The sequence below is a fragment of the Panthera onca genome, chromosome A1 (genome assembly GCF_046562875.1).
Source record: "Panthera onca isolate mPanOnc1 chromosome A1, mPanOnc1 haplotype 2, whole genome shotgun sequence".
In the NCBI taxonomy this organism is placed as follows: Eukaryota; Metazoa; Chordata; class Mammalia; order Carnivora; family Felidae; genus Panthera; species Panthera onca.
In genome coordinates this window covers 234,598,914-234,613,264 of record NC_138339.1, presented here as the reverse complement: position 1 = coordinate 234,613,264, position 14,351 = coordinate 234,598,914, and the positions used below count along the sequence as shown (strand labels likewise).

At 44.0% G+C, this 14,351-nt stretch overlaps 1 protein-coding gene across 1 annotated transcript in view; it reads right to left on the bottom strand.

The window, feature by feature from the left end:
- RNF6 (ring finger protein 6) overlaps positions 1-14,351 on the bottom strand; it is a 33,553-nt gene that overhangs the window by 8,224 nt on the left and 10,978 nt on the right. The window lies entirely within an intron of this gene.

Below are 14,351 nucleotides of genomic sequence, written 5' to 3'. Positions count from 1 at the left end.
AAATGATTTGCTGTTTGTCTGACACCTAGATTTAATCGTTCATCTCGTATTTTTATTTGCTACCTCCGGCAATCCTCCTCAAGGGGCCAGCCACACTTTGCATTTGAACCAGAACTTGCTTTGAATGAAGAAAGGTGGCGATCCAAGAAACACGAAGCCCCGAAGAACTCTACCATTTCCTTTTTCGCTTGTGTTTCCTTTTTCGCTTGTGTTACCCACTGTGTTAGCCAACTCTATGCTATGAATGGAGACGTAAGCCATAAAAGGAACAAAAAAGATCAGGCAACCTCTAGTTCCTCTTCCTCTCAGCTCTTCCTTACTCATCAGGAAGCCCAAGGTAGAGTTACCACAAAGTGCACGTGTGGAGAAGAGAAACAGAAACAGCTGAGTTAGTTTTGTGCAGTGTTTCAACTGTTTTCAGAAGAGCGAAATAAATATGTGAGCTATGAAATCCAAACTGTGTAATTTGAGTGAGTCCACATGCAAGCCAAAAGCTCTTGTTATCGGCACCTAAAACTTGCTGTTTTGTATTCTTTTATGAGACAATCGGTCAGGTACAGATGTAAGTGGAGCCAGACGAGAGGCTCAGGACAAAACCGAGTTAATTATGCTTACAGGTCCTAGAGACGGGAGCCACACAAGGCCAAATGGGAAGGACACCAGGGTGGACAAGAGGCAGAAAAGAGGAGCGAAGGGCAGGAGAGCAGGGGGCATGTGTGCTTGTAATGGTGGGGGTGGGACCAGGAGCCACGTACCTAGGCTATGACCCTTATTGGTGTTTCCTTGGAGAAGTCAAGACAGGACAAGAGAACAATGTAGGATAGACTACAGAATAATTTCTGTGGGCTTTAGACTTGAAGGGTGATCCCTAGTTGCCTGGTACCTGGCATGATTAAGTCAGAGGAATATTGCCTGCTGGATGTGCATGGGCCAGATAGAGGAGACAGCTCTGGATTGGTCAGCTTGTATATATCAGAGGCATGCTCAGTCTGTGTTCCTGGCTATCTCTAAGAATTGCCTAGCCCAGTAGGGCATTCTCTGCCCAGTCGGAAAGGGTTTTTAAGATCAAAATATCATAATTTACAGGGGGAAACACACACACACACACACACACACACACACACACAATACTGCCTTTTTAATATCATATTAAGGGAAGTTTGGGGTGATAATAGTGGAGATTTTTAGAGTAGGGCATAAGTTGCCCTAAACAGCATAGAAAAAATTACAAGAGTAGAGAGGAGGAACAGAAGTGGAATACCAGTCTCCAGAGGCTGGCCCATAACTGCATTCCCATTCACACGGCATTAGCCAAGAAAGACAGATCTGAAATTTTGGGTTTTTCAAACAATATCCTGGGAAAATTGTATAGCTTGTCAGAAAGATGTTCAGATCAAGGTGGCAGGTCTGGCAGTTATGTTGTTGGAGGGCATGGAATGAAATTATTGAAGTATATATAAAAACTAGTGGTTCTGTGTGTAACCAAGGGGAAATAGTGGTTTGGTGGTCATGGTCTGAGATGCAAAGTGGGAGATTGTGGTAGGAAGCCGGAGGTGGGGAGTCGGAGAAGGCAGTGGGGACAGGGGTGTTGAAGTATTGACTAACAGGAAGCAGTCGCCTCCCGGGGAAAACGATAATCTCCATTAATTTTTAGAATGGCCCAGATACTAGTAACTTCTACCAGATTTCTCTTCAGGCACAGGAATATAGGGAGGCGCATTTGAGCAGAGAGCAGGGAATATACCAGGATCACGGGCTAAGCGGACAGTGAGCCCAGAAACGTAAGAGAATCCCTAATATCAAAAGAAGAAAAGCGGAAATGCCTTGCGTCCTATTTGTGTCTTAGGAGAGGCGGTCTATGGGCATTGTTTGGGTGGAGATCTTAGCATCCAGGGTGAAGGATCTCTCCCACAGTGAGCGAAGTCATCTCCAGTGGTGAGTCTTGGTCAGATACCATGTCATTTGAGATGACATGTTCTCCAGCGGTGAGCTCCTGGGCCAGGGATATGGGACTGGGGTGTTCTTCTCAAGCGGGTACTTACTGGAGTTGATGTGGGTCTCAGCGTTTGCCACATTTGGTTGGAACGAATGTTTACTGGAGTGTAACCAAGCGAAAGCACCCAGACTGGCTGTAGTTGCCAGAACGGTGTGCAGCTGGACTCTTGACAGGGTTTTCCGTTTTGTTTTTGTTTTTGTGGAAGTTTAGATTCAAATGGGTCCCAAATCACATGACAGCTGCCTGGCCCAGGGGGCAGTCTACAGTTGATGGATCCTGGAAGAGTATAAATTGGCTAGCTAGGAGGGAGCATTCTCTTCCCAGCCAGAAATGCTTTGGAAATGTCCAAACGTTGCAATGCAAAGAGAAATTTCCATATATATCTTAAACCCGTTGGCACTGCATAATATAAGGTTGAAATAGCAGTAAACTTTATGTTAATAATTAAGAGCATGAATAGCAAATAAAAACCACCGTGACAAGTCAAGAGAGAGATCGCAGAAGAAGAGAGCTTTGTATTTCCTGCTTTTTGAACAGTGAACCACACGTTTTTAATTTGTACTGGGTCCAGCAAATTATGCAGCTGGCTCTGGCTTATACATTTCTGGGAGGAATGTAAATGGTATGACCATTTTGGAAAACAGTTTTGTGGTTTCTTGTAAAGGCAGCCACGCATTTACCGCGTGACCTGGGGAGGGAAGCCGATTGAGCTAACTCGGTCACATTTGCACCCTACTGAAGAAAGTGAAAGAGATCGTATGATTGGGAGCCCTACCAGAACCACATAGAATGGAGGAAGAGTAATTCCCCCAGAAGAATGGAGAAACGAATGCTGAGCAAGCCAAAATTAATGGAGGCAGAAAATGGATAAAGGGAGGAGGACGGTAGTACAAGAAGTGAGGATATTCTATTACAGATGGTGAGGCTAGAATTTAAGTTTCCCACCCACCTCAGTGAAGCTTTTCTTCTTTGATTCAAGCCTTCGTTAAGGCATTATCTAGAAAAATGGCTTGTTTCTGCAAAGAATTGCTTTGTAAATTACACCTGAGGCAAATAAACGTGGATTAAACATATAATAATAATAATAATAATAATAATAATAATAAATATGAGGCCCCTGAAGTGCTTTTATGATTTGATGTTCCTACCCGGAAGTTTGGTTTCATACCAGGAAAGCCAGTTGACAGATACCCAGTGACCCAGCTGTGGGACCTATCTAGAAGCTTCCAGTACTGACCACTTGTTCACTACTGGGAGGACAAAGACAAACGGGGTATGTAGGTGTGCCTTAGTAGACCCCAAGATGATGGAAGAAAGAGTGCCATTCTGCCCTTATTCCGTGGATGTAGCTGTTGTAACAGTCTGGCCCAAACTGAAGAGCCTCCAGTTGTAAATGTGGAGAACCAAGGTCTGTTTTGGGCACCGCCACTGGCCTTTTGGTTGACTGGGGCAAATGATTCACTTCTCTGTACTTCATTTCCTTCCAACACAAGCATAAGTTATACCTCCTCAACCCACTGTCAAGTTGGCTTGTTATATAAATGAGTTCATAAGCATGAAATCTCTTGGCAAATGAAATTTCATAGAAAATTAAGATTACATGCTAGTTATTATTATTAGCACGAGGGAGAGGTGCTGGCACCCTCCCTTTCCCTTCCAGATTATTGGCAATGGGAGAAGATCAAATAAGGAGCATGACTGGATTTGGAGAATGACCTTTCAATACATTGCTGTCCATGAAACAAGGATCAGAGAGTTTTGTGGCTCTGGCAGCTTCCTGAGAACCCAGGAAACGGCTATGAATCTGGAAGAGGCATTAGTTGTTAAAACTCAGAGATGGGATATTTTTACAGTGATACAAGGCAGCTTCTTATCTCTTTCCTCACAGCATCACTAAAACAAAACCAAAACCAAAAATGAAAACCTTTAACTGATTCCCAGAAACACAGACTTTGCTTGCAGAAAAGCTGGAGGAGACGGAGGGGGTCAGTGAGCAAGAATAAAAATAGTATGGTACATTTGGAAAGGAAAAAAAGAGACCTCATTATCACACTGGCAGATACTAAGAATAAATGATGAACAAAAGTACCTCAAGGCTAAGCCAAATGGATCACAAATTGGATATGAGTCAGCAACGCAAGTCCTTTATTAGGGAAGCGCAGGCCTGAGTACAATGTTAATAATATTTTCTGCTGATTTTTATGAAGCACTTACTATGTGCCATGGACTTTTAAGTGTATACATGCATTTAATCCCACAGGGTAGGTGTGACTGTTACTCAATTTCACCAACGAGGAGAATGATGGCCAGTAAGTTAAAGTATTTCCACAAGTCCTCCTAGCCACTATGTGGCAAATCGGGGACTTGAGCTGGTATCTGTCACCAAAATCCTGTTCCTAATCCCCATATTGTAAACTGACCCCCAGAGAGCTCCCTGCTCACGTAGACACAGGTTGCAGTTCTGGGCTTTGGCAAAGGGGCTCGGCAAACCTTATGAGGATTCAAAGGATAGCAGTGAAAGGAATAAGGTGACTTCACTTGGAGAAGAGAAACCTAAGATATGATCCATGGCAATGTTAACCTGTCTGGTGGCAAACCAGTCTGGGTGGTTTGGGGGAGCAGAGGAGTCAGAGTAAACCAGAATCCAATTGTGATTGTTTCCAGAAGCGACCAACGCTAAATATCTGTGGCAGTCGTGAAGACGCAGCATCAAGACAACCTGGTGTGGGCTGTGTAAGTGACTGACAGCCCCCAGGTGTCACACTTTTGGGTCTGCTCTGGCACTCAGGCGCAGGCTGCCCCCGGGCCGCCCCTAGCCGATGACCGAGCCTGAGGACGTATAAGAGCTGGGCCATTCTTGCCCAATGGGGGACCACTCTGTCAGCCCTGACTCTCCATCTGAGAGTCTCAGAACCACCCAGTGGTCTGAAGCGTCTCCTACCCAAGCCTCCTCCTTCTCCCTTCCTTCCTTAGGGATCTTACCTAGAGCCTAGCCTGGAGGTTCTCCTCGCCTACTCCTGCTCTCTCCCCTTTAATCTTAACAGGTGTTTCCCCAGTAGATCCCTCGTATATAATCCTGCGTTGGTGTTCACTTCTCAGAGACCCAAACGGATACAATACTGAGTGCGTAGTGAAAGGGAAATGATAACTTTGTCTTTAAAAGCAGGCATCGCAATTAGTGATTAAGAAAAAGTACAGGCTCTTGGGACCCAAAGAGGATGTGCTTAGAAGACGGTCCACTCTTCTCCTAGGCCTGAGATTCTAAGAGTCTGTATTTGGGGTGTAAATCTAACAGGTTGAATGTTCTCAGCTTATTTTATTTTTAACAAAATTCACTGTATTATGAAAGTAAGAATTATGACCTTAAGGTATTATCTGAATGATAATGAGAAACGCCTGAAATGACATCTTCATTGCACCTGTCACCATCTGTGATCTGAAACCTGCACTGCTCTAACAGATGCTATTAAAATGATTGCAAAAGTGAACAGCGACCAATACTCATCAGAAACAGATGGCCGCAGATCTCAGGCTTGAGCCCTCACAAACCAGCCCCGGAGCTGGAGCCCCGTCCCGAATCCCTCGAGCAGCACGACTCAGCTCAAACTTCCCCAGAGTCCTAAAGAGTCCAATAGTCTCTGGTACAGCGTTTATTTGCCCTGCACAGGTTAAAAGAGGCCTTTCCCTATACTGAGGCATCAGCCTTACAAGACCAATAGTTAGACATACTTCAGCAGTGAATATGTGGTCAAGCTTTAAATAATTCTTTGCAATTAATAAAGTAAGACATTTAAAAAAGTTACAAGGCTACAACGTTTTCCTTCTAACCAACTGTGGTGTGTGACCTTGAATAAATTGTTTAAGCCATCCAGATCACATACACACACAAAATTCTGTGTATGTGGCAGGTCAACATTACAAACTCATTGAAGTTGTAATTCTCACCCCCTGTTAAGGGGTTATGGTTTTTCTTTGTTTCTCATGAGGACTGGACTATTTCAGAAAATGCCTTTTCATAGGGATAGAGTATACTCCCCTTAGGTGGATGTGGTAATTCTCCCTCTCTGTATATTGAGAGTCAAGAAACTTAAACCTCTGTTCTCACCGCGACAAACTATGTAAAGAGCTTCATGATAATGTTACACTGAATAAGAAGGTGTTTGCTCTTATCAGCTCCCAAGATACAAACAATTCTACTATCAGACGGAATAAACACTCTTTAAGATTAAACCTGAAACCTTTCTCTTTGCAAGAAAAAACCCCCAACAATCTGAGTACAGTTAATGGTGAGACACATTCAGAATTAAGCTGTAAAAGGGCCACCCTCTTCTCTAAGGCTCTGGCAACCACTAGGTTCCTCTCCCAGTTGGCTGCGTGGCTCTTGCACAATCAAAATGACCAGCCTGTCTGCCCGCTCTTTGGCTGGAAGGCCCTTTGCCCCCTCCTGGTGGTTGGGGAGAGAGAAAATGGAAGCAGTGAGAGATACAAAGGCAGAGCGCACACAACCAAAGCCGCCATTTATCAAACAGGGTGGCCTGATGCATGACCCAGTTGGGTCACTGTGGTAAGTAAACAGAGCAGCTGCGACAGGCCATTGAGGAAAGGGCAACTTGAAATTTGAGAAAGGCATCCTTGGGGCCCCTGGTTGGCTCCAGAGGTAGTGACCTCAGGGTCCTGGGTTCAAGCCCCACATTGGGGGTAGAGCTTACATTAAAAAGAAGAAGTACAAAAGAAAAGAGAATGGCACGCTTTATAGAGTCTCAAGCACTACCATACCACCATTCGCGATAAATTTTTTAAAATATTTTTTCAATTTCATTCTTTGTTAACTTGAAGGAATATTATTAGATTTTTCTGCTTTTGGCTGTACTCAAATCATATTTCAGAAACATTCTGGGTAGTGTAGATTTTGGGGGGGCTGCCCTGGGGGCATTTCCCCTCTTGCCTCAAACCACAAAAATATGGTAGCTATTGTATCTATGGTAAATGGGTTCCAAGTTTAAAAAAAAAAAATCTGGGTCACCTGGGAGGCTCAGTCTGCTAAGTGTCCAATTCTTGATTTTGGCTCAGATTATGATCTCACAGTTCATGAAATCGAACCCCACTTTGGGCTCTGTGCTGATAGCGCAGAGCCTGCTTGGGATTCCCTCTCACCTTCTCTCTTTCTCCCCAAATAACTAAATAAACATAAAAAATCTCACAAACAAGCTTTTAATGTATAAGGTATTTGTAAGCCAGGCCTACCTATATATGAAACTTATATTCATTTCCTTATTAAATATATACTTAGTGACCTACTAGGTACCAGGCATCACACTAGGTGCTGTGGACAAGTTCAAGGAGCTCACAGTTCTTTACAGAAGGTGTAGTGTAAGTGAAGTGCATAATGGGGAGTGAGCAGGGCCATATCATTACTTTCACGGGCTCTTAGCAGCTTTGTGTTGCTGGGCCCCTTTGTCCATAAAAAGTATTAAAATTATGTTCTACTACTGTTATTAAAGAGAAATATAATACAGTTTGGATTACTTGCTCTTTTTTCTCTTGCAGATTTTAAAAGAAATTAAAACATTAAAACAAATTTTCTTAATGTTTATTTTTTAAGAGAGAGAGAGGGGGCGCCTGGGTGGCTCAGTCGGTTGAGCATCGACTTCAGTTCAGATCATGATCTCGCTGTTCATGAGTTCAAGCCATGCATCGGGCTATGTGCTGAGAGCTCAGAGCCTGGAGCCTGCTTCACATTCTGTGTCTCCCTCTCTCTCTGCCCCTCCCCCACTCGTGCTCTATCAAAAATAAATAAACATTTAAAAAAAATTAAAAAAAGAGAGAGAAAGAGAGAGAGAGACAGAATGCAAGCAGGGGAGGTGCAGAGAGAGACAGGGAGACACGGAATCCAAAGCAGGCTCCAGGCTCTGAGCTGTCAGCACAGAGACCGACACGGGCTAGAAATCACGGACCGTGGGATCATGACCCAAGCCGAAGTTGGATGCTTAAACACCTGAGCCACCCAGACATCCCAGAAATTAAAACATTTTTGTGGGCCTTTAAAATTATCCTGGGTTGTAGACATTGTGCCTGCTATGCTTAACGGAGACATCAGCCCTGGAGATGACAAGGTGAGGGTTTGCAAGAGGTGACATTTAAGGTCAGAGTTAAAGGATACACAGGAATTAATCAGAAAGGCAAGCGGGGAAAGGCCATCACAGGGAGGAAGAATAGCGTGGACGAAACCCTAAAGTGTGAAGGGCAAGGTTAAGGGCCCCCGCAAGGTAGAAAATGAGGTTGGTAAAGGTAGGCAGAGGATAAAATATGAAGAATCTTATATGTTGTACCAAGAACAGGCAGGAAGTAATGGAGAACAGCTGAGGAGTGTCATGTCTAGACGTGTCTCGTACAAAGATTGCACCTGAGTGATTGTAAGGCTAGGAGACCACGTTAAGAGATGAAGGCAAGGACCCGAGAAATGGGAACGAAAATGATGAGGATTCCAAGAACACGGGTTGGTCAATCGGACAGAAGTAAAGATGCAGAAGTCTGGGTTCTTATTTATTCCCTTCTCAGCCCTTTAATTAGTGCCTGACTACCTACCCATCAGTCACACACCAAAGAAAACCAAGCAACCAAGTTGGCTATGGGAAACAGGCATTTTTCCTGATCACTCTCCTGTTCATCTGATTAAACTAATTTCTCTTGGCCTTTTGATTTATCTCCAGTCCCTCCTGTTCTGACACCCTATTGAAACCCAGTTCTCCATCTCTAAGGGGTATCAGTGCATTGGTCACAATTTTGTACTTGACCTCTGATTCTTTGTGTCCACAGCTATGACTACAAGGTACGCCTGCCGCCCATTCTGACCCCTCGGGCCCATCCTAGCCAAGCCAGTCCCACCTGACCTCCACACAGGGAAAAGGGATCAGACTTTTCTGCCTTAAATGAACTGGTGAATGGTTAGAGGTGATAGAGTAGGCAGTCAGTTAGCTAGGTGTGAGCAGGGAACAGGCATGTGTTTTCTGTTTAGAGAGGAGGAAACCAAGTTTCAAAGAGCTGGCAAACCCCCGGGGGGAGGGGGGAATGCTCTCTTCCCTAGGATCACTACCCTTCAGTGACCTATAGCTTCCTTATGATACATTTACACTGCAGTTCTGACCCCTATCCCCTTGCGGGGGGATGGCTGCCATGACAGTTCTGACAAGCACCATACAGGGCCCAAAACGCCCACTTCTGTTGGTAGGAGGAGTCCCTTAGGAGACCTCAGAGGCCACACCGGCTATAACCCATAACCTATTCAAACATAAAAAGACGACCCCAAACCCTGATGTGTAGCCACCTCTGGACCTGCCTGCTCTCCCATCTCGAGAGTGTACTTTTGCTTTAGCTGCTATTTTTAAAAAAAATGTTTCATGTTTATTTATTTTTGAGAAACAGAGTTGAGGGGGGGAGGGAGACACAGAATCGGAAGCAGGCTCCAGGCTGTCAGCAGAGGGCTTGAAGCCACGAGCCGCGAGATCATGACCCGAGCCAAAGTCAGACGCTTAACCCACTGAGCCACCCAGGTGCCCCTTGCTGTAGCTGCCATTAAACAGCTGCTTAAGAGTTTGGCTCTGAGTTCTTTCTTGGCCAAACTCAAGAACCCAGGCCAGGGAATGGCATGGACTGAGCTCAGAAAAGAGGGTGAGGAACAGTTTGACGGAAAAGGATTACTACTTCAGTTCTAGGCGTGTTGGCTCTGAGGTTCCAAAGAGGCAGCCTGGTAGACATTAACCAAAGCAGCCACAAATATGATCCTAGCGGGGCGCCTGGGTGGCTCAGTCAGTTTAAGCGTCCGGCTCTTGGTTTCGGCCCAGGTCATGATGTTTGTGAGTTCGAGCCCCGCATCAGGCTCTGTGCTGACCGTGCAGAGCCTACTTAGGATTCTCTCTCTCCCCCTCTCCTCTGCCCCTCCCCTGCTCACACTGTCTCTGTCTCTCTCAAAAATAAACAAACTTAAAAAAAAAAAACGTGGTCCTAGAATTCAGGAGAATGTTCTGAGCTAGAGATGGAGATGTGTGTGCGGAATTCACATAGTAGGCCTTAGGCTATCCTCAGAAAGGCCTTCGTGAAAGACGGACCCTTAGCTGGCGTCTAGGCACTTGATTTGGGGAGTGTTTCCACCATCCCCCTACTGAAAGAAGTGTCTCAACGTGCCTAAACCGCAAATAATGTGGTTCATGCTGAACACTTGCTTTCCTTCTGGGAGTCTGGGATTTTGGTACATGCCAGGCAGAGGTGCCTACATGACCGGCCCCCAGTAAAAATCTCGGGCACTGAGTCTGTAATGAGCTTCCTTAACAACAACACTTCTTCCATGTCCCATTTGGTGCTGGAGGAATGCGTGTCTTGTAGGACTGCACTGGGATAGGACTCTTGGAAGCTTGACTGGTTTCATCCAGACTTCGCCCCATGTCCCTTTGCCCTTTGTCTCCTTTCCTTATAATAAATCTTAGCTGTGAGCACAACTATATACTCAGTCCCATGAGTCCTAGCCAACCACTGACCTGGAGGTGGTCTTGGGATCTTCAAACAGAGAGTTATCAGGAACATTAGGTGCTTCAATGATGGGACTGAAAATATAATTAAACCGCTCCCAATCTACGTGCTTGCGCTGGACTGGCCACGTGACCTGACCCCAACTGATCAGAGTGGAATGGTCACTCTGCATCACCCTTCAGACGAAAATGAAGAAGCCTCCTTCCTATTGTAAAACACACTGTCTGAAATGCAGCAAAGGGACAATGGCAACACTCAAAGGAAGATTAAAGAAAGCCCCCAAACCACACCAGAAGTAAAATCTATTTAGCTAAGCAATAGAAGCGTCCTTTTAACAAAATACTGAAAGAAAGAAAGAAAGAAAGAAAGAAAAGAAAAAAGAAAGAAAAAAAAGAGAAAAGGAAAGAAAAGAAAGAAACAGAAAAAAAGAAAAGGAAGGAAGAAAAGAAAAAAAAGGAAAGAAAGAAAGAAAGAAAGAAAGAAAATGAAAGAAAGAAATAAAAAGAAAAGCCCTAAAGGTGTTGTAAGGGTCATGGCTATTCCCTCTAGTAAATCAAGAACAATACAAGACTTGTGGTGTTTGAGACGAGACCCCAAATGAAACTGTTAAGGAGCTAATTAAAGTTTTAAGGCACTTGTCCAAAAAGCCCCTAACCTATTGTACAGAGACCTGTTCAACATTATGGCAGTTCCTGAACCAAGGATTCACATCAAAGTGCTAAGATCAAAACTGTTCACTAGCAACCTCTCAAACCTTCGAGCCCCTGCCACTCACCCCCACCACCAGTATGGAAATTCTCGCTGGTTATCTTTCTGAAAGTGGCCCTCATTCAGGATTAGGCCAGCCAAATTGGCTGACCAAACAACTTAGTCTACATCCAGATAAGAGAGTCAACAAAGAGATGCTTACAAGTCTCCTTATTTCTATCATTCATCCTTCTATTTTTTTTTTTTTTCTTTTTTTTTTAACGTTTATTTATTTTTGAGACAGAGAGAGAGAGCACGAACGGGGCGGGGCAGAGAGAGAGAGGGAGACACAGAATGGGAAGCAGGCTCCAGGCTCCGAGCCATCAGCCCAGAGCCCGACGCGGGGCTCGAACTCACAGACCGCGAGATCATGACCTGAGCTGAAGTCGGACGCTTAACCGACTGAGCCACCCAGGCGCCCCTCATTCATCCTTCTAAGCTTGCTCAGCAAGATGTGTGTACATTCTATACCAGTAATCAGTGTAATCAGTGACGCTTCTTTCCCCCTTTTTTGTTTGATCTTTATTCCACTTCACTCTATCAGGTAGATAGGAGCCACATTTATCATTTATCCCATAAGCTGGATGGTAAGAAGTCACAATGAATCAAATCCAATCTAATGGAAGAGTGGACACCATCCAGTTCACTATTATGAATCTGAACTCGTAAGAGTGGCTAAATTGTGTCACCTCACAGTACAGAAGCTGTAAATGAATTTGTATCGTTTCCCATCGGGGAGAATGTGAAAATGTTTTGCAATTGCACAGAAGACAGTTGGATTCTGGTTATAAATAGGGGCATTTCTGAGGTTAAATGGGTGAGAAGGAAGTGTACATATATACTAGGCAACCAAGAGGTTACACTTTCCAAACAAGACATTAATACAATCGAGGAAAAATACACGTGAAAGCTTTGTTTTGGAGAAGATATGGGATTACGCTACTAAAAAAAGGGGGGTGGTTAAGAAAAAGAAAAGTATAGGAGCCAACTCAGACTCTTCAGAGATTTAATGCTCAAAATAAATTTAAAAAAAAAAAAAAAAAACTTGCTGAAAGTAATTGAAGATCCCTAATTATTCTAAGGGCAGATATGTTCAGGACCTAATACCTCCATAGTCACTGAAAAGAACTCACAACCTGCCTGTAGACATTGAGGAAAACGGTCACCACTGACACTTACAGTCATGTCCTGTGGAACATGGAACATTTGGCGTTCTCGGTGACAGATGGCTTGCTGGGCAATCATCTTCTGTATTAACAGGCACCCCAGCTCTCTGACCTCCAACGTCCCACGGGATTGAGGAAGAGACCCCAGAGGAGCTTGCTGCCACTGCAAAGGGAAGAAGAACTGCCCACGTATGTGGAGTACTATTTCCACACAACGTCTTCCTCCTCTGGCCAGACGTTATTCAGATGGAGAGGTGCAGGAAGATTGGAAATTCGCTGGAAGTTCTTGTCCAGGAGTAGTATTTGTGAAAAGACCTCAGACTCAACTTATTAACTACGATCCTTCACACAGGGTCTTCAGGTCCCATCTCTTTTCTGGACCCATCCTCACAATACAGATCCCGCTTTGTAACTTTCGGGAGCAGTCCTCCCGTTGTTTGCGGACCAAGCCTTTCTGCTTTTCCAGAATGCAGTTGAGGGGGAAAAGGACAAGCTTTGGAGGCAAACGGTCCTGTGTGTGACTCTGAACTCTGCTACTCGCTATGGGAAGTGGCCATAATACTTCAAGATCTTGGGAGGCTTAAATTACAAATTCGCGTTAAAAACTGAAAGGAAAATAACCACAGGGCAAATAACAGGTAGTCAAGTACAGGTCAATGCTACTTGAAACTATACACATCTGGGATACAAGAGGGAAAGCAGGTGGGAGGCTGACAGTTTTGAAATACAAGTTTGCAAGGCAGCCACACTATAAAGAATAAGCTCTAAGGACACGACATGGAGCACGATATTCAAATGAAGCGTTTCAAACTATTTGTTCCTTTCTATATTGGAACCATAAGGCATGCAATCATTGCTAAATAGAGGCTATAAATAGATAAAGAGCCTTTTATTTGTCATCAGCTTTGTTTACTGGGAAATGAATGAAAATATTACAGAAAACACTCCTTTGTTCCCGACTAGGATACCAATTTACAAAACACATGAAGCCTGCTGCTTAGCGGGAATTTTCCATAAACTGTACCATGTAGTTCTATCTCAAATGCCGATTTGGGGTCCCTTCAATGCTGGTCCTAACCATGTCTTGCAGAGGACCAAGTCAAAGAATCAACGTGCTTGTATTTTTTCCTTTATCCCTACTTTTTTTTCATTTCCCCCTTTCTTTGTTCTCCTCTTGATTTTCCTAACTGATCAAGCCAGGGAAGGTAGAACTTCCTGAAGAATATTCCACATGAGCAAAAAATGCTGGATTTAGTCTCTGGTCATACTGGGAACAAACGGTATCACTGAAACGAGGGAGAGGTGCATATTTAAGATAAATGTCTACATTGGCATGGCTTGAAACACCTCTCTCTCTTCTATTCGGGTGATTTTCCATCTGTGAATATATCGCTCTCCCACTTCATAGTGAACAAGAAACCAAATAATGTCCTTTTTTCCCAACATTTTTATTCTCTTCTCTCTCTTTCCAGTTTCACTGCCATCGCGCTAGGTTAGCTAGTAACTGAGGATGATGATAACCGATGATAAAAATGACCACAGTGGTTCCTTTATTAAGGTTTTTTTGCTTCCCCCCTCTCTCTACTCCACTGTTATGAACACTACACCACACCAATTTTCCTGAAACATGAAAAATGATCTTACCATTCGCCACTAAATTCACCAAGAGACACCAAAAGTTTGTAAGGTGAAGTAACATTCCTTAGTCTGGCATTTAAAGCATTCAAACCTCCCAGCCCCATGATTGACCTACATAAACCATTTACTCCAAACGAAGTCATGACTCTTACTAAAAGCTTTCCCTCCAGGTGTTAAATGCACTCCCTGAAAACTCCTGTGTATGCATCTTACCTGATGAATATAGTTACTTAATCAGAAGGAAAAACAATCTTGAGATACACGTAAATCTTCCCGAATCT